Source organism: Hemicordylus capensis, chromosome 5 (genome assembly GCF_027244095.1).
Source record: "Hemicordylus capensis ecotype Gifberg chromosome 5, rHemCap1.1.pri, whole genome shotgun sequence".
Classification (NCBI taxonomy): Eukaryota; Metazoa; Chordata; class Lepidosauria; order Squamata; family Cordylidae; genus Hemicordylus; species Hemicordylus capensis.
In genome coordinates this window covers 143,836,882-143,861,240 of record NC_069661.1, presented here as the reverse complement: position 1 = coordinate 143,861,240, position 24,359 = coordinate 143,836,882, and the positions used below count along the sequence as shown (strand labels likewise).

Genomic DNA, 24,359 nt, shown 5'->3' with positions numbered 1-24,359 from the left:
ACATACCATACTTTCAAATCACTATCTTGGCCTTTTGTAATGGGGCAAGAGGATAAAAATCTGTTCTTAGACCAGTTTGCCAGAGTGTAGCAGAGTGTAAAGCACAATGATCAAGCTGTTCAAATACAGCTTAATTTATTTTAATTAAATAATGTTTAATTAGATCTATTTTAAAGGCAATGGTTTAATCAAAGGCTATATTCATTGCTCTTTTCTCCAGAAATGTTTAATGTACAATATTTAATATTTCCCTGATGCTTGGAAGATTCTATTATCTTAACTAATATTGCCAAACTGGTATAAAGACACTTTTTTGGTATTTTCTTCACCCAGCAGGGCATGAAATCATTTGACAACTTGTTAGAAGGAGACACAAATTTGAATGTCTAAACAAATAAAACAGGAGGCTCAGAAAATATGGGTATACTACCTTAAGTTATAGCCAAAGAGTTTTGAATAAAGATTAAGAACCAGCTACTTTAGTCAAGGTTCTTTATAGTTGTTGAATCCATTTGCATAACCCTCAGTATTTGAGGATTATTTTTCTACAGCCAGGGGTTTTAGTCGTGTTCCTGTCTTTAAGAACTTCATGTATACAGAAGTGGTTTGTTCCCATATGTTTCAGAGTCCTTCCCATCTTCTTGGACTTGAAATGTTGTGAAAGGGGCAAATAGAATTTGTTTTCAATGAATCTCTCATCATAGAATGGCATGAAACTATGAAAATGTAAACTAAGGACAAAAAATAATTAAATGTGCTCAGGTTATCTGCTGTGCCTGCTTGTTGGAACACTATTTATTTCCAAGGGACTCTGCTGATGTCTATACAATTTTTTCCTCAAGTGTGGGTGGGATCAGGAGGAATGTTGGCTGAGCAATGTGTACTTGGTCACATTTTTAAACACATCTCCCCTTGGAACTGCAAAATGTCCTGGTATCCCAGATACTGCAAATTCCTCAGGGATTCTGTGGCATGAATGAAAAACTTTGTAGCCCGCAGCTGGGACCTAACCATAAGCTACTGAGGACTGTCTATGGTCAGGCCTTAGAACCCCCTTCAGGCAGAATAGTATTATGCAACATCAGCTCTTGTGTGATGAGATAGGGGTTATTCTTTGCTTCCCTCAGTAGAGAGATTGCTCTGATCCCAATCTAGGAGCACGCCGCTCCTTCAAGGCAGGCTGCCACCAGTTGAAGACTGATCTGAAACCACTGATTGGGCTTAGACATGGCTTCAACAACCTAGAACTGTCTGGCTTGGGACTTATAGGCATGGTACAGCTGGAATCCACACAGCCCAGCTCTAGACAACAAAATATTATTCTGAAAACAACTCACTGCATGACCTTATGAGGTCACATGAGGAAGTGTTTTTCAAGTAATCCTCCAGAACCTTTTAAACCAGACTGAAGCCACTTCCAAGTATATGAAATTTATAAAGAAACATGGCTTGCACCAGGAGGATAGGGAAACTGGTGGCAGCCTGTGTGTGGCTGCCACCGCAGCCTCCCGGCCCCACCCCCGCATCCAATGTTAGACTCAGGGGCCCAGCTAGACACTCCCAGGCATCTTACATCAGACCCAGGGGCATGGTCTCCCTCCTAAATGGGTCCATTTGGAAGGGAGATTGGCCTGCGCTTTTTGGGGGGCGATCTCAAGTGGGGCAATCTTTAAAAGCAGGGAGACAGTTCCAGCTATGCTGCCAATGCAGCACAAGCTGATCTCTCTCCTAAATGGGGCTGCGTGGCCCGTTTGGGAAGGAGATTGATCGGCCCCGCTGCGTTGGCAGCAAGACCAGGAGCGGCTCTCCCTGCCTTTAAAGATCGCCCAATGCAGCACAGGCTGATCTCCCTTCCAAACAGGGCCACGCAGCTCCGTTTGAGACCAAAATAACACCCCCCACAACTGACATCAGACACGGAGGGGGCATGTCTGTGGCCACGCTCATGGCCTCCGATTGGTGGCAGCTCAGGTTCTTTGAACCCGTTTCCCCAATGGTGGCTCCACCCCTGAGTTGTGCACAGAATAAGGAATTGGGTAAACGGGAAGTAAAGAAAGGCACACAGGAATTCAAAGGAGAATACAAGAACATTAACTAACTGCCAAGCCCTGGGTTTTACCTTAGTCTAGCAATATGCAGGTCCTTGGCTGAGAGAGCCTTAATCTCTACAGCTTCAAATCTCTACAGCCTAGAACACCGGTTAGCAGATAGAAAATGGTGAATGCAGGCCAGGCCCTTGCCCTCTATTTTTTATAGCCATTATTGAAGGAAAAGGCTGTCGTTCTCTTCCCAGGGTAGACAGTTCTTGGATCCAATGAGAAGGCCTGGCACATCTCTGATGTCATACTGGTTTGGGACCCATTGGGATTTCCCCTCAAAACTGGGGGTTCCCCCTCCTTAATGGGCCTAACCCTACATGTCTAAAGGTGGCTCTGGTTTGAGTCGGTTACCTATTGTGGAAAAGGGTTTAGGCCAGTACCTTGATGGCCATGTCCCTTCAATGACAGAAATAAGAGACCTGTTCCCATTCAGTATAAAAAGGGAGGAATGTCCCCCATTCAGAGCACTTAGAGGGGAGTGTAAATGTAAGACATGCTTGAGCTAAGATGGAGATCTGCATTTAGTCACATCCTGCTAGTCACGGACATCGTGAAGCCTCAGGATTGGCCAGGCCTAATAGAAATGTAGGAGGTTGGTCTATCTTTTGGAACAGCATTTTCTGCACTTCAGGCTACAGATTCTAGCCAGGGGTGTTGCTAGGTATGTAAATATTTGGGCCCTGGGCCCACAGCCTCCCTTCTCATAATTAAACTCAATCTCCCCCCCCCCCCCAAGAATAATTACTGTACATAAGATGTAAACCACCCTGAACCATTTCTGGAAGGGCAGTATATAAATCAAATAAATAAATAATAAATAAAATTCACTCCTGGGTTCTGCCCTCCACACTCTGTAGGAAAGTACTCAAGAGCAGGGATTCTCAACATTGGGTCCCCAGATGTTATTAGACTTCAACTCCCATAATCCCCAGCCCTAGTGGCCTTTGGTTTAAAGCAGTGGTTCCCAACCTGGATGCCTCCAGATGTTGCTAAACTACAACTCCCAGCATCCTCAGCCATAATCCCCCAGTTGTAACTGGGGATGCTGGGAGTTGTTGTTCAGCAACATCTGGAGGAACCCAGGTTGGGAACCACTGCACTAGAGAGTGCTATCCTGAAACAAGCACCATGTCATCATCTTGCTTATGCCTGAGCACACCCTCTGTATAAAGGAAGCCTGCAGTCCTTGGGTGGCTCCATGAATCAAAGTCCCTATGGGGGCTCTCTTTTTCATCAAGGGAGGAGTTGACTGCCCTCCTAGCTTTTTCTGGAGAAAAACAGACCTGAACAATTTCCTTCCCTAGCTATTTGAAACCTCAAACACACACACACACTCCCAAAATGGGAAGGGGGAATTGGAGATGAAAAATAGAAAAATCAGGGGAGTTCAGAATATAAACCTTATTTTTATCTATCAGAATGAGGAACAGGAAGCCAAATTCTCAGCAGGAAGAATGGGGTGCAGCAATTGAAAAAGCAGAGGGTCCAACAGCCTTCAGGGTGGTCTCAAAGACTGCACAATTTGCAGTACTTTTGGCTAGCTGTCATGTTCACTTACCCACTCAGCCGGCACAACCTCGGGGAAATCACAGTCTGGAAGGAGCAGGGCAGGAGTACCCACATTAACAGCATAGGTCTCCGAGCCAGGCAAGAGTCTAGGAAGCACAGAAAGAGCCTGGGATACAAAGCAAGAGCCTGAACTAAGGCCCTCAGTAAATGAGCTGTTGAACCAGGATCTTCCTCTGGAAATCTGAGGCTTAAATAGAGACTTTGAGCCTTCTTGGGTCCTCCCAGAGCTAATCTCCCACAGACAATTAATCAGTCCTCCTCCTGAGTAGATCCCTCCTCTTGAGTAGTCCTTTTGTAGTTAAGCTGGTGAGCTGCCAATCTGGCACTCTTCCAACACTGCTGCACCTTGAGCCTGGCTTGACGTCATCATCTCTTGGGTTTTGCTAGAGGTGAAGGGGGAGAATCCCTCAGAGGGAAGTCAGTGGAAGGTCCTTCTGATGGGCAAGTCTCCTTGGGGAATGCTTCCTCATTAGGTTTATGTCTATTGATGAAGAAATCTCTTGGTCCTGCTGGATTTCTTCCTTCTCTTCCTGTTCCTGGGTGTTCCCAAGGAACTCTTGAGGGTACTGCTCATCTGCAGCTTCTCTCGGGTCAGGGCTGGTGTCTAGAACAGGGGACCCTCTCCTGATCTCAGAGTCCAGATATTCCTCATCTGAAGAAATGGTGGAGGTAATTCTGACACTAGCTTATTTTATAGAGCAAAAATATACTAAATTGGTACCTCTCTACGTTGAAGATTAATGGGTATGGTCTTCACTGGAAACAATAGAACAATGGGTCCAAAGGAGCTAGACAAGGAGATGTCTAGGAGATGGGACTACCTTGGAAGTTAAATGTTGGCTGTTAGGATTTGGGGGATTATTGATTCTTAGGCTTAGATAGCTCCAGGAAGAAAAGTTGAGTGAACACCTAAGTGAAAAATTCTAGTACATACTGGAGGTCTGGAGGTCTCAGGAATGCTTAAGAGGGTCATGCAGAGAGTCTGTTTTTGGGTGTCAGGAATCCTGAGTTGGAGGTCAACATGGCCCTCTAAACTTGATTTAGGTAAACTGCCCAAATCCTAGCCTGACTCTGACAGACATGAGAACAAAAGAGATCAGGCCATTACATAACCTTGAGAATATCTTAGCGTGTGTACACACACACACACACACACACACACACACACACACACACACACACATTTTAAAGGTGCTGGAACAGAAAGCTTTTTTTCACAACACCCTATGTCAATGTAACATCCATGATATTAAATTCAAACTGAAAGAGTTCCATTCCTAAATAGTCAAGGTCTCTTAACCAAACTCACTGCTTACTCATTTTGAGATGATGATTATTATTAATAATATTATTATTGAAAGAAGCCAAGTACAATGCCTCAACCCCCCAATGCGAAACACAGACATCCACCTTCTCCAGTCCATTATAATCTCTGCCACAATGGTGAAAGAAGGTCAACAAGGACCTATGTCCAACAAACAGGGGCCCTTCTTTATTTTTTGTATGTGGCACCATTAGGCACTGTGGGGGGAGGGGAGCTTTACTTTTATTTATTATTATTATTTATTTAATAAATTTGTATACCAGCCACTACCAAAGTTTCTAGGCCATTTAGAGCATAAAACTTTCACAGCAGCACCCACAAAACCTTTGCAGCCCGCCCCTGTGCTACATCGGCTTGATGCAGTATAAAGAAATAGTCCAGCACATGCCCAACAAGCAAATCAAAAGTTGGTTGGGAATGGTAGTGGGAGCAGATGTGCCAGGGGCGTAACGAGGTTGGAGTGGGCCCAGACACAAAATTTTAAAATGGGCCACTCGCTGATACACACACACTCACTTCACATGTGATTTGCCTCTCGGGGGCCCCCTCGAGGCGTGGGGGCCCCCAGGCAGCCGCCTCCCCTTGCCTAATGGTAGTTACGCCCCTGAGATCTGCCCTGATACCACATCAGCGTGCATACGCACTCGCTGCCATTCCCAGCTAGCTTTTGAATGGTTCACTGAGCTCATACCAGACTATTTCTTTATACTCTGTCAGGAGCAGGGGCATCACTGAGAGGAAGGGAGGTGACAGAGGAAGGAGACAGCAATGGGCAGGCAGTGGCAGCAGGGAGGGGAGACAAGTGAGGTATCCTCAGGGGCCCCAGGTGGCAGCGAGCGAATGTTCTTTGAACATCACAGGACACTGCTAGTTACGCCCCCGCTGTGCCATTTTTCGTTCAAATGTTATCCCATGTTTACTCAGATGTTGCCATTTTTGACACCCTCCCCTTCCCCAGGAAGCCCTCTGGGCCACCCCAAAATATGTCCCTGAGGGCTGTGCTGCCACTTCCCTAGTGCCCTGGTACAATTAGTTGGGAAGTTCTCTCTCATTGGACCACTGCTTCCTTGCTCTGAATGTCAGCCAGTGTGCCTCAGAACACCACAAATTGTGCTTTGGTTTAAAAATTGGTTGAGACTGATTTTAAAAAACCCTAAAAAGAGAAAACAACATGAGGCAAAAGCTCAGAAATTCTTAAGATCTTACCTGTCACCTGTATTGTTGGGCTGGGTTCAAAATAAGTGGCGAGACAGTTTTTGTTTAGACTGAGCGTCTTTTAGATTATTGTTACTCTGCTATATAAGCAGAACCAGCTGAGGCTATTTTTGCACTTGAAGCAAAAAGTCAATATGACACCTCTCCCCTGCTAATCTTTTTACATGACCTACAGGGTCAAATCACATATGGCCCTGCCATGTGTGTTCCCAGGTCTAGTGTTTGTGTCCACCTTCAATGCAGAGCCTATAAACATACTCAGTGGGAGAAAAGGGGGTACATGAATTGCATGGGTAGGCTCTATGTATGTACAGGCTTGTGCACACAGATCTTGGATTATGTTATGTTTGGGTTTTGGTGAGCAGAAGTCACTCCTATGTCTCACTCCAGGATGTGGAGAAACCATCTGACAAGGTCTTCTGTCATTTCTCTTTGAGAGGAACTCTGAAATTCCTCTTCAGATTTCAGTTTTGCTTTGGAGGAACCCTGAAATCCTCTAGAAGATTTAACTTCAGAGAAATTTTGGTTTCAATTATACTTGACATATACACAGCAGACCTGTGTGTGAACCAGAGATGGAGTTTGGGGACAGAAAACTGGTGTCTCCTCAGGTATTTCCTGCCCAGAGCAGATGTTTCAGTTTGCTTGTTTGCTTTTAAAATGTATGGGCTGCATTTTGGCAAAATGCCCCCCAAATGGCATATAGGCATTAAAATACAGCACAACATAGTTGTTGTTTTTTAATAAACACAGCAAAAATTTGAATAATCAAAAGTCACAATCACAGATAATCTGACATTGTGTCTGTGTGCTTGCATCTAACTGCCAACAATTTATTTCACCATGGGTTGTTCCATCTTTACTTCACCATACTCAGCCACATGCTATGGGATGGGTAGGGAGTTTTGTGCATGCAATCCTCCTTACAGTAAACCCCGCAGGCTTCCATCTTCCAATAACAGTGCTATTATTTCTATTTGTAGGGCAGGTTTAGGGGATTAGAGGCTTTTAAAATCATATGTTTGAAGATGACTTGATGCATACTTCTTTTATATACCACTGAAGTGAGCAAGAACTCAAAAGAAAGGGGTGGAGTGTTGACTGAAAAATAGGCAGGTATGTGCAACATTCTTTTAAGAAGTAGAAAGGGAACTACTTTTTTTAAAGTACAAAGAGAGTATCTAGTTCATGTCCAAAACAAACAAATAAAAAACAGCACAAAAATTTAAACAAGTTGTTCTGGTAAGAACTAATCTGGCTACTTTCCTTTCACTATAATCTTAGTTGATAATTACCATCCTCACAAGTTAGCCCACTCCAGACTTAAACGTTCACATGTCCGCCCTCTTGAACTTGAATGACATCATCACAAACTATGCTGTTGAGCTGTCCCTATATGTCCCTACATCTGTAGCAAATTTGGTTCAAATTGGTTAGGCGGTTCACAAGTTAGTCCTCTTGTGCCTCAAACATTCATGCGTTTGCCATCGTGAATCGGGTTGGATGACATTATTACGAACTATGCCATTGAGGCATCCCGATGCATCCCTATAGCTGTAGCACATTTGGTTCAAATTGGTTAGGTGGTTCATAAGTTAGCCCACTTGTGCCTCAAATGTTCACAAGTCCACCATCTTGAATTGGGGTGGATGACGTCATGGAAAACTATGTTGTTGAGGTGTCCCTATGTGTAACTCACTACAATTGTACCAAATTTAGTTCAAACTAGTTAGATAGTCCAGAAGTTAGCCCAGTTGCACCTCAAATGTTTACACATGTGTCATCTTGAATCAGGATGGATAAAATCATTACAAACTACACCATTAAGGTGATGTGTCATTCAGTACAATGGTACCTAATTTGGTTCAAATTGGTTAGATGGGCCACAAGCTAGCTCACATGCACCTCAGATGTTCACATGGCTGCCATCTTGAATCGGGGAAAATGACATCAACACCATTGAGGTGTCCCTACAGCTATAGCAAATTTGGTTCAATTCAGTTTGGTGGTTCACAAGTTAGCCCACTTGTGCCTCAAACATTTACGCATCTGCCATCTTGAATCGGGGTGGATGACATCATATCAAACTATGCCATTGAGGTGTCCCTATGTGTCCCTACAACTGTACCAATTTGTTTCATATTGCTCCAGATATTGCAAAGTTGACACGGGGACACACACAGAATGCCAGATGATTTCATGCTTACTTTCCTTAAGGAAAGTAGGCTAAAAAAAATTCATCAAATTTTTAAAAAAGAGTTTTTAAAGCCCAGATTAATATGGAAGAGTTGAGGTGTCACAGAGGCCAGGATGGAAAGAGATACAAAAGGTCCATCTAAATCATCATTTCTTACCAACATTTGGTTCCATTGTTAAGCACTTTTTAGTAGGGATGTACATGAATCAAATTTTTTCAATTCGATTTATACTGAAATCAAACCACCCCAATTTGTTTTGGGTCTGAATCTGCCCCGCCCTCGAATCACCCCAGATTCTATTTGTACCTGAATTTTCCAAATCTAAATCTGAATCGATTTGGGCCAAAGAAAAGGGATCCTGGGGGCAAAAGAGTGGGGTGGGTGGTAGTGCCCAATGAGTAGAAGCTACCACCCAGATGTCAAATAAATAGGTGAAAGGGGTGATTTTTAATTTTTTTCTGAAGTTTGCACATCTTTAAGCGTTTCCCCCATAGGGAATAATGGGAAATTTCAGCAGCCCCATAACTCCACTTGAGGGGCACCAGGGTGGCCTAGAGTGGGTTGTGGTGGAGTGCACATAGGGTGCCAACCACCCCAAAATGACACGTCGATGGGGCACTGGGTTTTATTGTTTTCAATGTCTGAGGTGTTCTTCTGAGAATAGATTCTCTGGTAGGAAATGAGAGAATTCACTTTCAATTTTCAATTCAAAAAGGAGAAAAAAGCCAAACCCTCTTGCCGCTGCCCCCCGGCCATCCTTAGAATAGTTTTCAAGGATCCCCCCACTTCTTTGTTTGTAAAAGGGAATCTCCACCGGATTCCTCTTTACAAGCATAGCCCTTGAACAGGTTCACTTTGAACCAGCTACCGTTTTTTAAAGGCCAATCCAGTTTGAATTCGAACTGGTCAAACCGGGCCAGTTTGAATCGAACCCAGTTCAATTTGAACCAGTTCTGCACAACTCTAATATGCAAAGAACCTGGCCAGAGTTCTAGAATTGTTCAAGGGACATGCTACATGACCCCGATATCTTCCAAGCCATTCCAAGACTGATAAATCAGAATCCCCATATACGGTCTCTGTTTGCTAATACGTTTGATTCTATTCCTTCCTGCATTCCTCAGAAAGCTATTAAGAGCCATCCATCCTGATCTTTCAGGATCCTTCAGTCCTTAGCCTAAATGAAAGAGAACCATCCAAGATACATCTTAGCAGATGGCTCATTCACATAGACTTCCCAACTACCTGGCACCAAGGTTGGCACATTTCCATATTTCCTGAGTTCAGTCCTCACCTTTTATCTTGCCATCAAGTGGGCATGAATCCCCTCAAATTTTTCCCAAGGCATTCATGGCTTTTGCTTTATAAAAGCAACAAAAGGGGGGGCACATGGGTTTTGCTCTATAAAAGGGGGTTTCGCTTGCCCCTCACTCTCTTGCTTTCTGGACCCGCTCTTGGGTTTGTGACTGCATGCCATTTTGTCCTTCAGACAGATATACAGCGCCCCTTCCTTGCCACTACTACTATTACAGATATTTATATGCCTCAAAGTGGTTTACAGAGAGAGAGAAGTGGGGGAGGAGGGAAGGAGGAAGGAAGGGAAGGAAGGAAGGACCCCTGGCCCCAAAGGGCTCACTATCTAAGCAAACTTCCCACATCTCTGGGAGTTTTCTGTTTTTATTTCCCAAGGTCCCTTTCCCATTCTGGATATGATTAGATGTGTGTGTTTGAGTTTGAAGGCACAATCAGCTGGGTTAATAGCAATAGCACTAGCACTTACATTTATATACCGCTCTATAGCTGGAAGCTCTCTAAGCGGTTTACAGTGATTTAGCATATTGCCCCCCAACATTCTGGGTACTCATTTTACTGACCTCGGAAGGATGGAAGGCTGAGTCAACCTTGAGCCCCTGGTCAGGATCGAACTTGTAACCTTCTGGTTACAGGGCGGCAGTTTTACCACTGCGCCACCAGGGGCTACATTAAGGGTTAAGATCAGGAATTCCCACAAGTAGGTGAATTTCCCCTGCCACCAGTCTCTAAGCAATATTTCTTTAAATCCTGGTGGACCCCTGCTTTTTCTGCCAAGCACATTCCCTGAATGTTCACTCCCTTGAAACAGAAAATGGTTCTCCCTTCCACTCTTGGAACTCACCTGGCAAGCCAGGGAGCCCCTCTTTCTGTTCCCCTCAGCCCAGAACCCATCACTTCCACTCCATTTACAAGCCCCAGAAGCCAAACCCTGGCTAGAAAGCCAAGACACGGCCTAGCCACAGAAGCATTTCCACCTCCTTTTTCTGTCTAGCTTTTTCAAAGTCTGTTCGGGCTGCCCTCTCAAATTGGCCCTGCTCTTTTTCCTGGAAGTCCAGGAGGACCAGTCTGGGATTTGTGCCAGAGTCTTTTTGGGTGCCTTAGTGTCCAACTCCCTGCTTCCTTTGGATGACTTCATGGAGGAGAGGTCTATCAATGGCTACTAGTCGGAGGGCTGTGGGCCACCTCCAGCCTCAAAGACAGGATGCCCCTGAGTACCAGTTGCAAGGGAGTAATAGCAGGAGAGAGGGCACACCCTCAACTCCTGTCTGTGGCTTCCAGCGGCATCTGGTGGGCCACTGTGCGAAACAGGATGCTGGACTAGATGGGCCTTGGGCCTGATCCAGCAGGGCTGTTCTTATGTTCTCCCCCTCCCAATTCCCGCCATGGAAATGGGCTGCTGTGTCTTCCCAATGCTAGTCTGCTCTTGCTATGCCTTCACTGTTTCCCTTGATCCTCTGTTTGTGATCTAACTATCTCTGTCAGTCCCTCACCCCCCCCTTTCCCCTCCAACTCTGTTCTACTGGCCCTCTAGAAGTTCCGATGGGCTCAGCCTGTCCTGGCTTCCTGGCTTTGTTCAGGGTAGCTCTGTCTACTGGTCTGTCCCGCACTGCCTTGTCTCCCTGATATTGTCTCCATGCTTGTCCTACTCTTTCCCTCCAGTCCCTGGACTGACCCCCAACTCCCTTTCTGTACCCGAACCTGTTCAGGTCCCTTTTGCTTTCTTCCCCGCTCTTTGTCTTCAGACCCTCCTGGACTAGGGACCCAAAATTAGTTGAGTCTCCTGCTTAATCCACCACTGGCCCCTTGGAAGTCCAGATGGGCTCAGCTTGCTTTCACTACCCGAACATGTTTGAGAGTGTGTTGCCTGAAGGTCTCGTACCTCATGTGGCCATCTAATCTGACCCCCACTGTCTCCCTCTACGTAGTGTCACTCTGCACATGATTTGCTCTCCTTTCCAATACTCTGACCAACCCCAATACTCTCCCCCTCCTCCTATAGAGGATACATAATATAAGCCCAAGTAGCTAGTATATGGATTCAACCATATTAAAAGTAAAAATTAACCAATAGCACCCAGACACATATTCACCTTCTGTGTCATATGGGAATACCCTGCATGTTATATAGCTCTCCTCTTCTTGTTATTTTATGATTGGATTACTGCTGGGTCTTTTTTTTTTTTTTTTTTTTTGTCTTGGAGCAAATCTGCCTGTTCTATAACACCCCTTCTTATCCTGGAGGGGCAGGGTAGCACACCGAAATCCCCCTCTTAACACACTTAGTAAAACAATGCACCATAGAACAGGGATGCTAGGACCACATTTTGTTTTCCTTTATGCTAATAGCTGAAATGCTGAAATCGGAGTAATTGCGTTGATGCAATTCAGCAGATTTTGTTTCCATGCATCGAAGGCACAATCCAATAATCCAGAAGGAGAAACATAATGTGTTTTCTCCTGGCAATTCACACTGAGCAGCCTGCAGCCATGCAAGTGGCTTCCCATTTAGTCAATGGCACTGTTCACCACAGATAAAGAGAGTGCTGACTCAGCTGTCCCTGAAGCACATATAGAATTGAAGGTGAATGCAGAGAAGGCCATGAGATAACCTACTAAACTAGGATAGGCAATTCTAGATTAATGAGCCTTTTGTAATTAAATATAATGAGCATGAGACAAGCTGTATAAAACCACATTCTGTTCCATTTGGAGCTTCAGCGTTTTGTGTACCCAACAACTGTACCTGTTTAGTAGTTAAAGTGCTTTCCCCCCGCTTGATATCTTTATAATACTGCTGGTGTGTAGCAGCAGTAAGATGTACCTGAAAATAGAGCTGCCAACTCTGGATCAGGTGCTAGCTTCAGTGTGTGGTGGGTATTGGGCGTTCCATGTTTTCTGATAGTGCTTCAGTGCTGGGTGGGTCCAGGGGTGGAACCCAGTGAAAAAGATGTGTAATCATCTAAGGTATATTTCTCCCCAAAAAGGCTAAATGGAGGACAGCCTTGCCCCTTGCTTTTCGGAAGGCTGGCTCCAAATGATGATGACGATGACAATTGATGATGATATCATTCATCATCATCATCATCATCATCATCATCATCATCATCATCAGTTATTTTTCCCCCTTGTTGCTTGGCAGTTCTATTTGAAACATTTGAAGAACTCTTCCAGGAAGTGAGCAGTGTCATTAGCATACTGCACAGGGCAAGGGTTCCCTACCTTGCATCCCCAGATATTATTGGACTTCAACTGATCTGGGGACCCACGGTTGGGAAGCCGTGCCTTAGGAACAGCCCTTTTTCAAAGGAGCCCTTCCACTCATTAAGATCAGGGGCCCTGATCTGAATGAGGCTCTGTTCCAGGAGTATACATTTTAGTTTTACCTGTGAGGATTAGAAGGAGGACCTTTTCTGTTGGGGCATCTGTTTTGCCCTGCCCAGGAAGACCCATGTGGTTCCCCCTTTAGAAATCCTTTTTTAAAAAATGATTAAGTTTTTTTATCTTAAACAAAACAATAATATAAACAATGCATCACATAACACAAATATTTACAAAGTCTAGCATCAAAAAGGGCACATAAAAGACCATTTTTAAAACTTAAATATTTCACATCATGTCATATTTAACTGCTCTCGCTTGGTATGAATAGACTTAGACGTCAATAAAACTGAGAAAAGGAATCCACTTTTCTAAAAAAACCCAAAAAACTGTTTATAGCTCACATTCAATGAAGCTTAAGACTTCCCATATTTCCAAATCTTTGGACGGTGGACAAAAGCTAGACTATCTGGAGAGGCATCTGAGTCTCTCCATGCAGCAGCAGGCTGCATGTACCTGGTTATCTGCAAGGACTTCTGCATATAATCATGTGCTTGCAGCCTACTGCTCAGCTGCATGACTGATATTTGGTGCTCCTTTGGGAGTGTCCAGAAGGTAGAATAGTTTTCAAAAGCAGACCCAAATGCAAAACATTTAAGAAATACGGCATTAGGGTGACCAGATTCCAAACAGGACAGACCCTGTACATTTAATAGTCATGTAGACAATGGAATTCTGGAAGGTGTCGCTTGTCACAATGTTCTGGGAGAGAGAAAGCTGCCCTTGATTAATTGTTCTCTTCCACATAGTTATCAAATGTACAGGGACCCTTTCCGCCCTATTAGCTATGCTAAGAAGAGCGAGTCCACTCAAAGTTGGTGTGAATTAGTAATTTTCCTGTAGTTTATTGTTTGTATGACTTTCTGTTTAAACATGCATATGGGCAAACCATATTAGATGTGGCAACACTAGGCCAGGAGTCTTAAAATGGAAAGAGCTATTTATATGCTAATTGTTTGCATGACCCCTATTAATGTTGTGGAAATCTGGACATGCTGTGACTGCAAGAGTGCATTTATCTTCACAACATCTCCTAACCTTACCCAATCAGTTATCTTGCAATAAGAACCTGGCTTAAAACTTCGATTCATGTACATGATCAAGAGCTTAATGAGAGGCTGAAGAGAAGGGGAAACAAGAGAAAATATCTCAGGTTAATTAGCAGCTCTTGACTCACCTTTGTTCTATCTTGTGATAAGCAAGAAGGAGGGACATAATCTTTTACATTCTGTGTTCCAGTTATGTTTGGGGGAGGATCCTTTCTCCCAGAGCCACCCTGAACACAAAACCCATGCAACAAACATTCAAATCCCCGCCCCCGCTGGTTGCTGCTGCCATTCTTGTATTCCTGTTTGTACAGTCGTTTTCACAAAACCAATGCATGTAGGCTGCATAGGAGGAGCAATCCCATGGCGGCAGTCTCCACGGCCAAATTGTGTGCATTCACTTGATAGTTTCTATGCACATACAGTAGTAGTAGTTCTTTTATTGCAGCCATAGGCCAAACAGAAACAAAAGTGACAATAACACAACCATTCAGAATTACAGTAAATAGAATAAATATAACAATACATATACAGATAAAACTAAAACTGCCATAAAATCAAACCTGGCTCGTAACACACTATATGCCTTTTTGCGCTTTTTAAATGGAAAATGTGGCCAATTTATACCTATGGCCCTGCAAGAGTTTCGAGCCAAGATTGTGGCTCAAATGCTCTTCGGAGTCACTATCTGGATCCAAGGGGTCTATTCAGATATCAAATCGATCCAGTCTAGATTCCTTAGAGCTATTTTTAGAGTCCCCAAATGTGTCTCTTACGCTGCACTATGTTTGGGGACTGGTTCCTATCCGATCTCCTGTTTAGCTTGGGAGGCTTCATTGACACGCTGGCTTAAACTCTGTTTGGACATACAGTACCATGCACATAGTTGCACATCTATAGGGTCTGTTCCAACCTGTACCCAAATTAAGATACTTGAATCAGAGGGAGAGGCCAGCTGCTGTGATCCCACTTTTCCTTCCCCCCATCAATAGGGATGGATGGAACCGGCGGGGGCAGTTCAAAGGGGGGGGATAGCTTTAAGGGTGGGGGAGGGTGCTCTTACCCCTCCCGTCATGTTTCCCTTGCCGGTGCTGCACTTTAAAAGGGTCTGGCATGGCGGCAGCATACCTCCCTGCTGCCCCGTTGCCTCATCGAACCAGAAGTGACTGGAAGTACCTAACACGTATCTGCAAGTTCGAACAATGGTTTTTCCTGTGACACTCTATGGATGCGAAAGCTGGACTTTGAAGAAACAAGATTGAAAGAGTACTGATACTTTCGTGCTGGAGAAGACTTTTGAGGATACCATGGACAGCCAGGAAAACAAACAAATGGATCATAGAACAGATCAATCCAGAATTTTCACTCGAGGCACAAATGACCAGGCTCAAACTATCATACTTCGGACACATTCTGTGAAGACCCTGCTCCCTTGAGAAGTCCATAATGCTGGGAAAAGTTGAAGGAAAGAGAAGAAGAAGACGACCAGCAGCAAGGTGGATGGACTCAATCACGACAGCAATGAATGCACCACTGAGAGACCTTAAAGGCCATGTTGAAGACAGATCATCCTGGAGAGAATCTATGTATGTGCTGCATAGATAACGCTAAGAGTCGATAGCGATAGTAGGTATCGCTAAGAGTCGATACTGACTTGACGGCACTCAATCAGTCAATCAATCAATCATCACATGATTGGCCACAGCAGATTAAAACTGCACTAAAATAGAGGTTAAAATAACATTCAAAACAATTGCTTCTGAAAGACCTGAGAGAACAAAAAGGTTTGTTGCCTGCAGCCTGAAAGACAATAACACAGGTGCCTGACAAGCCCTTCTGTAGTGAGAATTCCATAAACAGGCTGCCACAACTGAGAAGGCCTTCTCCCCGGTTGCCACCTCTCTCACCTCTGAAGCAGTATTCCCTGTAACTGGTATTCCCAGATGTTGTGGACTGCAGTTCCCATAATCCCCTGCCAGAGGCCACTGCAGCTGAGGATGCTGGGAGTAGTAGTCAACAACATCTGGGAATCCCTGTTACAGGAACACTACTCTGAAAGTGAGGACACAGGAGCAGAGGGTAAGGGCTTCCAAAGATATCTTTAGTGCATGCATAGGAATATGTGAGACCAGGCGGAGCTTAAGATATCTGGGTCCCAAGAAGCTTGAATTGTGCGCGGAAACTTTCCTTCTGGAGAGCTTAATCCCTGCTCACCTGGATTTCTGATGTGTGTCATAAAGTCCAAGATAGATGTGACATAAGTGGTCAGTCATCAACAGATCTCCCAATTGTTTTCCTTTACTTTAGAGCAGCTGCAGATGCAGAGGCTCCAGTTCAGAGCAGCCACAAGGGGCTCCGGTTTTTATTTGAACAGCGATGTTGAGGGAGGTGGTGCTTAGCTCTTCCTCCCCCCCCCCGCGTTTGCCCAATCAAAATAGCCTCAATGGGAACCTCTGTTATCCTTGCTGGGGAACAAATCCAGCTTCCATACAAGCAATTGCTCGTGGTGCTGCTGCTCCAATCACATTTGAAGTCCTTTGTGGCTGCTTTGAAGTAAAGGAAGAAAACATTGGGAGATCTAAACATGGATTGCCAGCATCGCGTCTATTGATCTCAGAGTTCCTTTTAGAACTGCATATCCTGTATGGCTGTTTCCAGAAAAACAACCATACAGGATATGCAGTTCTAATCCTGGAAGCAATGAAAAGGAAGGGTACAAAATCCAAAATAATGGGAGTGGGGAAGAGCAGCAATAAATTAGAATCAAAACACTTACACTGTTGCTTCACTGCATTTGAGTTGACTTGAATTGCATTCATGGCTGAAATATTAGTTTACATTAAAACCTGCAGTTGACTCTAGTGAGGTGGTTACCTGAGGCAGCAGAGCAGAGCTTCGATATTACTCTATCTATCTATCTATCTATCTATCTATCTATCTATCTATCTATCTATCTATAATATTTATACCCCACCCCTCCAGAACTGTTCGAGGCAGGACTCCCCTTTAGCAGTCCCATGCTAATTGGGCAAAGAGATACCTTTTTAATGTGGTGATTCTCTTTATTTAGCAGGGGGAGAGCAACTGGCAGTATCAAGCCCCACCACAGTACCTCTCCAGTGAATGTTGCTGGTGTCTATCTTATGTTTCATTTTAGATTGTGAGCTCTTTGGGGACAGAGATCCGTCTTATTTATGTATTTATTATTTCACTATGTAAACTGCTTTGGAAACTTTTGTTGAAAAGCGGTATATAAATATTTGTAGTAGTTGTAGTAGTAAATAAATATATTATTAGTTAATATATTTATATTATTAGTTAATATAAGTATATTATATATAAATACTTAGTAGTAAATATATTATTAGTTAATATATTTTTTATTACCGGTAGTAGTAGTAGTAGTAGTTAATATACCACTAAAGTGCAGCAAATAATCATTTAATATATTATTGTATTTTTTCCTGCCGTGGGGAGGGGTTGATGCCATTTGGATTGTCAGTTTCAGGCCCCACCCTCCTCCAACATGTGACATGTTTGAAATAGCAATCAATGAACTGGTTGGGATCACACTGCACTTCAGCTCATCCAGAATTGACATAAATCGGCTGCCGGTCTGCTGGGGAAGATCTGTATAAATGGCATTCTCTGTTATGTAACAGCCCAAATTGTCCACTCAGGCAGCTGTTTTTTGTACGAATGCATGCTAAAATGATACAATGCGCATGGCATAGTGTCAACCTTTTTCCTCCTTTAGATCTCAAGTCTGACAAACCACCTTCTATCGAAAGCTGTTGTTTGGCAGAAATCCCTTAATAACTCGTGAATGGTTTCCAGTTTTGAAACAGTTGTCAATTTGCCCCTTTGTTTCTTAGGTAAGGCCATTTACTTGGAATGTTAATCTGCTTCTTGGAAATCTCTAAAGCTCCAGGGTTTGTTTTGTCTTCAATGGGGAAAATAAGGCTTTTGAAAAAACGGAGAGATTAAGTGCCAAGGTTAACCTTGCCAGCATTCTTGCATAGCCAGAGCTTCCCTCAGAAAGAAGCTCAACAAAAGATCATACTTCATTATTTAAAATACATTGCTTGGGCTTCACCTCTCTTGCTCTGTTGCTTCTATAACAAGACCAAGAAATACTGGCATTGCCACAGTTAAAATCTTCTCATTGCTCAAATGTGTGTTTCTTTTTCAAAGTCTGCCTCCTTTATCTCCCTTCTTAAAAATATCCCCAAGGGACTTGGACAATGCATACAAACTATCCATTAAAACAGCTTTTTACTTATCTATAGATGATAGTCTTCCTGAAATTTTTATTTATTTTCGATGGACAGTAACAATTCCTAACAACCAAGTCCGTTCTGTGCTGGATGATCTCAACTCACAACAGCTTCACCAGCATGTCATGCCTGAGTCAGGCTTGGATGCTTATATGATGTAAGTTACTGTAGCACAAGGTGCAATTAGTAGCTGATCTCTCGTAATCTCTCCTTTGAAGGGGATTTATACTTTGCTTTTCTGCTTTGTTTTTTATGTAGAACGTCATGGCAAACACAATGCACCATTTCATATTTTACATAATTCTTTGCCATACTCTCAGTCTCTGCATAATTATCAGCTGATACTTGTGTTTTGTATTTTTGCTCTAAGGCATGGGTTCTCAAACCCACCTTAGAACAAAAAACAGCCTTTGGCCATTGTGACTGGAGATGATGAGAATTGTAATCAAACTGCCCTGAGCCATTCCGGAAGGATGGTATAGAAATTGAATAAATAAATAAAAATAAATAAACAACATCTGAGGGCCCAAGTTTGAGAACCCCTGCTTCAAGGAATCATAGGTCAGGGTATAATCACAATGGATGCTTAATCTCCTCTATGTAGTGCTCTACAGTAGGGATGTGCACAGAATCGCCGGCGGCTGGTTCACTGGCGAGTGTGTGTGTTACCTTTAAGAAGCAGGGAGGGTGCTCTTACCCTCCCCCCTCCGCACATTTCTCCCACCAGCGCTGTCTTTAAAAATGGTCCTGCAGGTGGCAGTGTACCTCCTTGTTACCCTGGTACATGTCAGACTGGAAATGCCTGGTGCACATGTCGCACGCATGCACACACACCAGGCACTTCCTGTCCGACATGCACCAGATGGCAAGGAGGTACCCTGCATCTCCGCGGGACCATTTTTTAAAGAAAGCGCCTGTGGGGGAGACACGGCAGGGGGGTAAGAACTAGGGATGTGCGAATCGATTCAGGTACAAAATGATTTGTAGCTGAATCTGGCTGATTCAGGTGATTTGTAGACAGAACAAATCACCCGGTGCTCAATTGCCCAGATTTGGGTACAAAATAAATCACCCCAGTTTTGGACCTGAAAAATTCACAGATTCTGACTTCCATTTTGTGGCCAAAGTGGGTTGGGTGGTAGTTACTACTCAAATTTCAAAGAAATTGGGCAAAGGGGTGATTTTAAAAGAATGTTTGAATTTGGTGCACTTTTACATTTTCCCCCATAGGGAATAATGGGGATTTCAGCAGCCTTATGGCTCCACATGGGGGCACCAGGGTGGCCCTGAGCAGGCTGTGGTGGGTGGTAGTGCCCAAAGGGTGCAAGGAAGCTACCACCAATATTTCAAAGAAATTGGGCAAAGGTGATTTTTAAAAGAATTTTGAAGTTCACGCGTCTTTTAGGTTTCCCCCCACAGGGAATAATGGGGATTAACACAAGACACTAAGGCACTCTCGGTACATGCATTCCCCACTTGCCTGAGCAGTGAGAAGTTCCAAGGGTGCAGCACTACCCAGATTATGGTTTCTCTTGAAACCTTATGGTGTCTTTGTAATGTTTGATTTATGTCCAAGTCTACAGGTTGAGCACTAGGTGGAGTTGACTGGCAGTGTACTCCTACAGGTAGTGTTATATCAGATCCCCAGAGAGAAAACCTTGCACCCTAAGGTGCTTCAGCTCTGTCCTCAGCTTCTCCATTCCAGTTTCTGTCTCACACATGCCGTTTTTCTTTTGTTTTTCCTTATACTCACACATCCTGCCTAGCTCAGCCCTTCACATCAGATGATAGTAGTACACAACACTTTACCAAACTTTTAAGGCTTCCCCAGGTTCACATCAGGGGACATGAATTAGTCTCCTTTGGCCATGAAGAAATATTAGCATTCTCTTGTCAGAACTCCGCACACTTCCCAGTCATTGCCTTTGGGCAAAACAAGAGTGAGAGGCCACTTACAATAATCAAACCGAAATCCTGTAACACTGTATTCCATTTTCCTCTGTTTTCTCCTATAATCTCAGATGCAAAAGATTACATTTCAGGTCAGCACAAAGGAAAAAAAAAATCAGTTATGATGATCCTAGAATAAACTAATGATGAGATTAAAAGCACTGGCGACTTGGTGGAATTTTCTCTAGGGCAACCTTCAAGGACATATTTTTTGGATGGTGTAGCGCACTCTTGAGGCAAAGAGAGATTGCCAAAAATTGCACACACAAACCCCTTGTGTGATAACCGGTGTGGAGCTCCAGAACTCTCGGCAGTGGGAAGCCTTCTTCTTGGCGTGCGACATGGGTGCACAGTTAATGAGGATGTCAGCTACTATCTCCCATAAAAGATGTGATCCATGTGATCAATCTTTAGAGGAAGATTGTGAAACAAGGAGACCCCCAAGGATCTGGAGGCTCAAACCTGATGAAAGTTGCAAGATAAGTTGTAAGATATGGTGACAAGGGAGAACCTTGATCTAGATAGATATTTATAATGGTGCTTGACCAGAAACAGTTCACAACAATTACAGTTCATAGCAAGCATAGAGTCAGTGCAGTCAATCTATCAAACTATCCACATTTCGAGAAAGAAAAGTTCACCTAATAAGGTAAACATCTTTGTTTTATCAATTGAAGGAGGCTTAACCATAGCTTGACGGATTTTATACACAATAGTTCAGAATTTAGCAACACAGAAAGTTACAGAAGTGTTCTTATCAACAAAAAGATATGTTACATAAAATTCTAAGGATCTTCCTGGTAAAACTGTTAAAAGGTTTTTTTTCCTGTGAAAAAAATCAATTTACTGCATGGGGTGCTATAGAAACAGTGAAGTAAAATCGTACACTTCTCCTGAACTGCAGGAGCACTTGTGCAAATGATGAGGTATCTTTTTATATCTGCCCTCCAGCCATGCCAATGGAAAAACATTGAGACGGGCCAGGGTAAAAGCTCGCTGATGTGTTTAGCATGTCAAGTTTGAAAGATAACTTCCTGGGGCTGGAGGAGGGCTTACCCACCAATTCTTAATGCAAGTGGGGAGTTTACTTCTCTCCTCTTGCATTTCGACATCTTCACCCAAGCTTTTTCAGTTCTTTAAAATTTTAAGGTTTTAATCTGCAGGTGATTTTTAAATTGTTAAATTGTTCAAAGTTTTTGTATATGTTTTACCTTGTTTTATGCTATTGTTAACTGCCCAGAGATGAAAGTTTGGGGCGGTGTACAAATTTGAAAAACAAACAAACAAACAAACAAACAAATACGCTGCTCCAAAATTAGCATGTCCATGTCCCTTAGCAATTAAGAATTCAGAGGAGAGTCCAAGCGTCAGAAGTTTTCACTTCAGCTAAGTATCCATGTCTTGGCCATCTCGATTAGGCGATTTCTTTTCCTCTACAAATTGGTCCAGTTCTTGAATATCAATACAATAATAGCTATCACTACATCACTTTGCAGTGAATTACACAGAGTACTAATATATGAGAAAAATCCTCTTTTTTTGTTCTTTTACACATGCGTATAAGAATAAGTCTGGATAAATTAGAAAAACTTCAGTGCCACCTAAAATAAATCTGAACCTCAAGGGTAGCACTAGAAAAATGGAGAGGACAGAACACACTGCATTGTGGATAGGAATGTGCACAAACAGGCTTGGTGCTCCCTTTTCTGGAGCACTGAACCTGTTTGAATGCCAGTGTTTGAGCTGGCTCAATGGGCTGTGAGGTGGTGCCTTTAAAAAACAGTTAAGAAGGTCCTTGCCTGCTCGCCTCATCCCTGCTGCTTTCTCCCCCGCCGGCAGCTGTTTCTAAAACAAGCATCAGTGGGGGGGAAGTGGCGGGGAGGCGGTGAGCTGGTGAGGAGCTCCTTACCTGTTTTAAAAGGCATCGCCCCACAAGGGAGCGCACAAACAGCTTGACGTGCACATCCTTAATTGTGTGTGTGGGAGAGAGTTTTATCCCACATGTTTGTGTTCTGGAAGAAGGTATATTTCACATTCAAGCTTCCATCCTAAAATATTTTCTCTGAAGTAAGTCCTATTGGTTTTGATGGAGTTAACTTTCAAAGTGAGCATGATTAGGATTGCAGCCATATTTTAATTTCTAGTTGGTGATTGAGCAATTGTAGGCAGTTGGGGTTCAAGCTACTTGTCCGGGATGGGGTGCTTGCCCCTTTGCCACTGATTGTTTTTCAAAAAGCTACTGCTTTAAGTTATGCAGAGGGGAAATGCTTGACTAACAAGCAGAAGGTTTCCAGTTCAAATCCCTGCTGCTACTATATTGGGTAACAGCGATACAGGAAGGTGCTGAAAGGCATCATCTCAGACTGCATGGGAGGAGGCAATGGTAAACCCCTCCTGTATTCTACCAAAGAAAATCACAGGGCTCTGTGGGTGTGAGGAGTTGAAATCGACTTGACAGCACATTTTACCTTTTATTTCTTAAAGTATGGGGTTTTCATGTTCCTATTTTATTGCATTTTGTAGTTCCAGACAATACCGAAAGTGACAGGGCCACATTAAAGTACATGAAGTTTTTGCATGATCTCTAAGTAATGTAGGTGTGGTATTGCCAGTGCGTGGTAGAGGAAAGCAGGTGTGCCATTTGTGTTGCTGTTTGGGAGTGTTTGTGTTGCTATGGTGGTCTTGGAAAACAAGAGACAAAGTAGGAAGGCTTTAAGGCAGAAAAGGTATTTCTCCAAGCAAAACCAATCTGAACTTGATTTATACAAGCAGACAAAACTCTAGTTTGATTATCAGTGAAACTAGCTGCTTGAGGTAAATGGGAACATTGACTCCCACCATGTAGCAACCATGACTCAGAAGACTAGTGATTTATCACTGAGTTAAACTGAAAACATTTAGTTAAACTTCTGTTTAACTCTGTATTCTTGGAAACAGTAGAGTTATGAGTTCCCAAGGTCATTTAGAAAGGTTCTGTACAGACTTGTTTGCTGGCAAGGGAACAAGATTAGGAGATTACTAATAGTGGTCATACTGAGAAAAGCATTATTCCACACATAATATGCCTTTTTAGTCCGTGCCCATTTTCTGTGTGAATTCAGTCAGAATAGAATTGATTGCTTTGTTATTCCTACATGATTATTATTGCCCTGGTTAATGGATTGTATTAAGCACACCAAATCTGTGTTATAATATGTGCCCTGTATTTTTTTAAATGCATTTTTTGTTTGTTTGAGGATATTGGTAGTAATTGCTATGGTACAGACATTTTCAGCAGAACTGGGGAAGCAAAGTCCAGGCCAGAGATCTGAATCCAGAGTTTGGCTACAGCATATGTACAGACATCAATAAATACATGTGTAGCACAACTACAGAGAGATATTATTATTATTATTTCTTATTTCGCTCTGTCCCATGCTAAAACGCTTTCTCTGCTATGAAGCAGAATAGGCTGAGTAAACTCTTTAGAAAATTATTATTTTCCCCTTGGGATGTCTATGCAAATACATTACAGTGATCAGCATTAAATTCAAACAGATGACATCTCCATTAAAAAAAAAATTTTTTTAATAACATTTCAGGATTTGTTGTCCTGTTCTCCCCTCCCCCAATTTGCTCCTTTTATCTCCCTTAACATTTCTAGTACTCAGTCAATGAACAGTGAGATAATTAAGCCTTTCTGATTTAACATTTGGCTTTTTAGAAGCTCATTTTTGTTGGGCAGAAACAAGATTAGTTCTGCATGTCCAATTCAATGGACAGACTAGCTCACATCATTTAAACAATACAGGACCACAAGCAGAGAGCCAAAGGTACACCACGCAAGAAATTATTGTAGGATGACTGTTTTATTATGGCAGAAGAGGATGGCTCAATCATGTCAGACATATATCATGCTAGGAGAGGGGGAAATAGGGATGGCTTCTGTGGACCTACAGGCAAGTGATCTGCAGCGACTCTTCCTCATCCCTCAGGCAAGAGGCTAGCCC

The 24,359-nt window shown here is 43.2% G+C and overlaps 1 protein-coding gene and 1 long non-coding RNA gene across 6 annotated transcripts in view; one reads left to right on the top strand and one right to left on the bottom strand.

The window, feature by feature from the left end:
- Positions 1 to 3,816, bottom strand: part of LOC128327072 (uncharacterized) — a 112,423-nt gene extending 108,607 nt beyond the window's left edge. Inside the window, exon 1 of the long non-coding RNA XR_008308461.1 lies at positions 3,658 to 3,816. This is a non-coding gene — a long non-coding RNA (uncharacterized LOC128327072). The remainder of the gene's footprint in view (positions 1 to 3,657) is intronic.
- LMNTD1 (lamin tail domain containing 1) overlaps positions 1 to 24,359 on the top strand; it is a 252,312-nt gene that overhangs the window by 26,933 nt on the left and 201,020 nt on the right. The gene's annotated exons all lie outside the window — the stretch shown is intronic.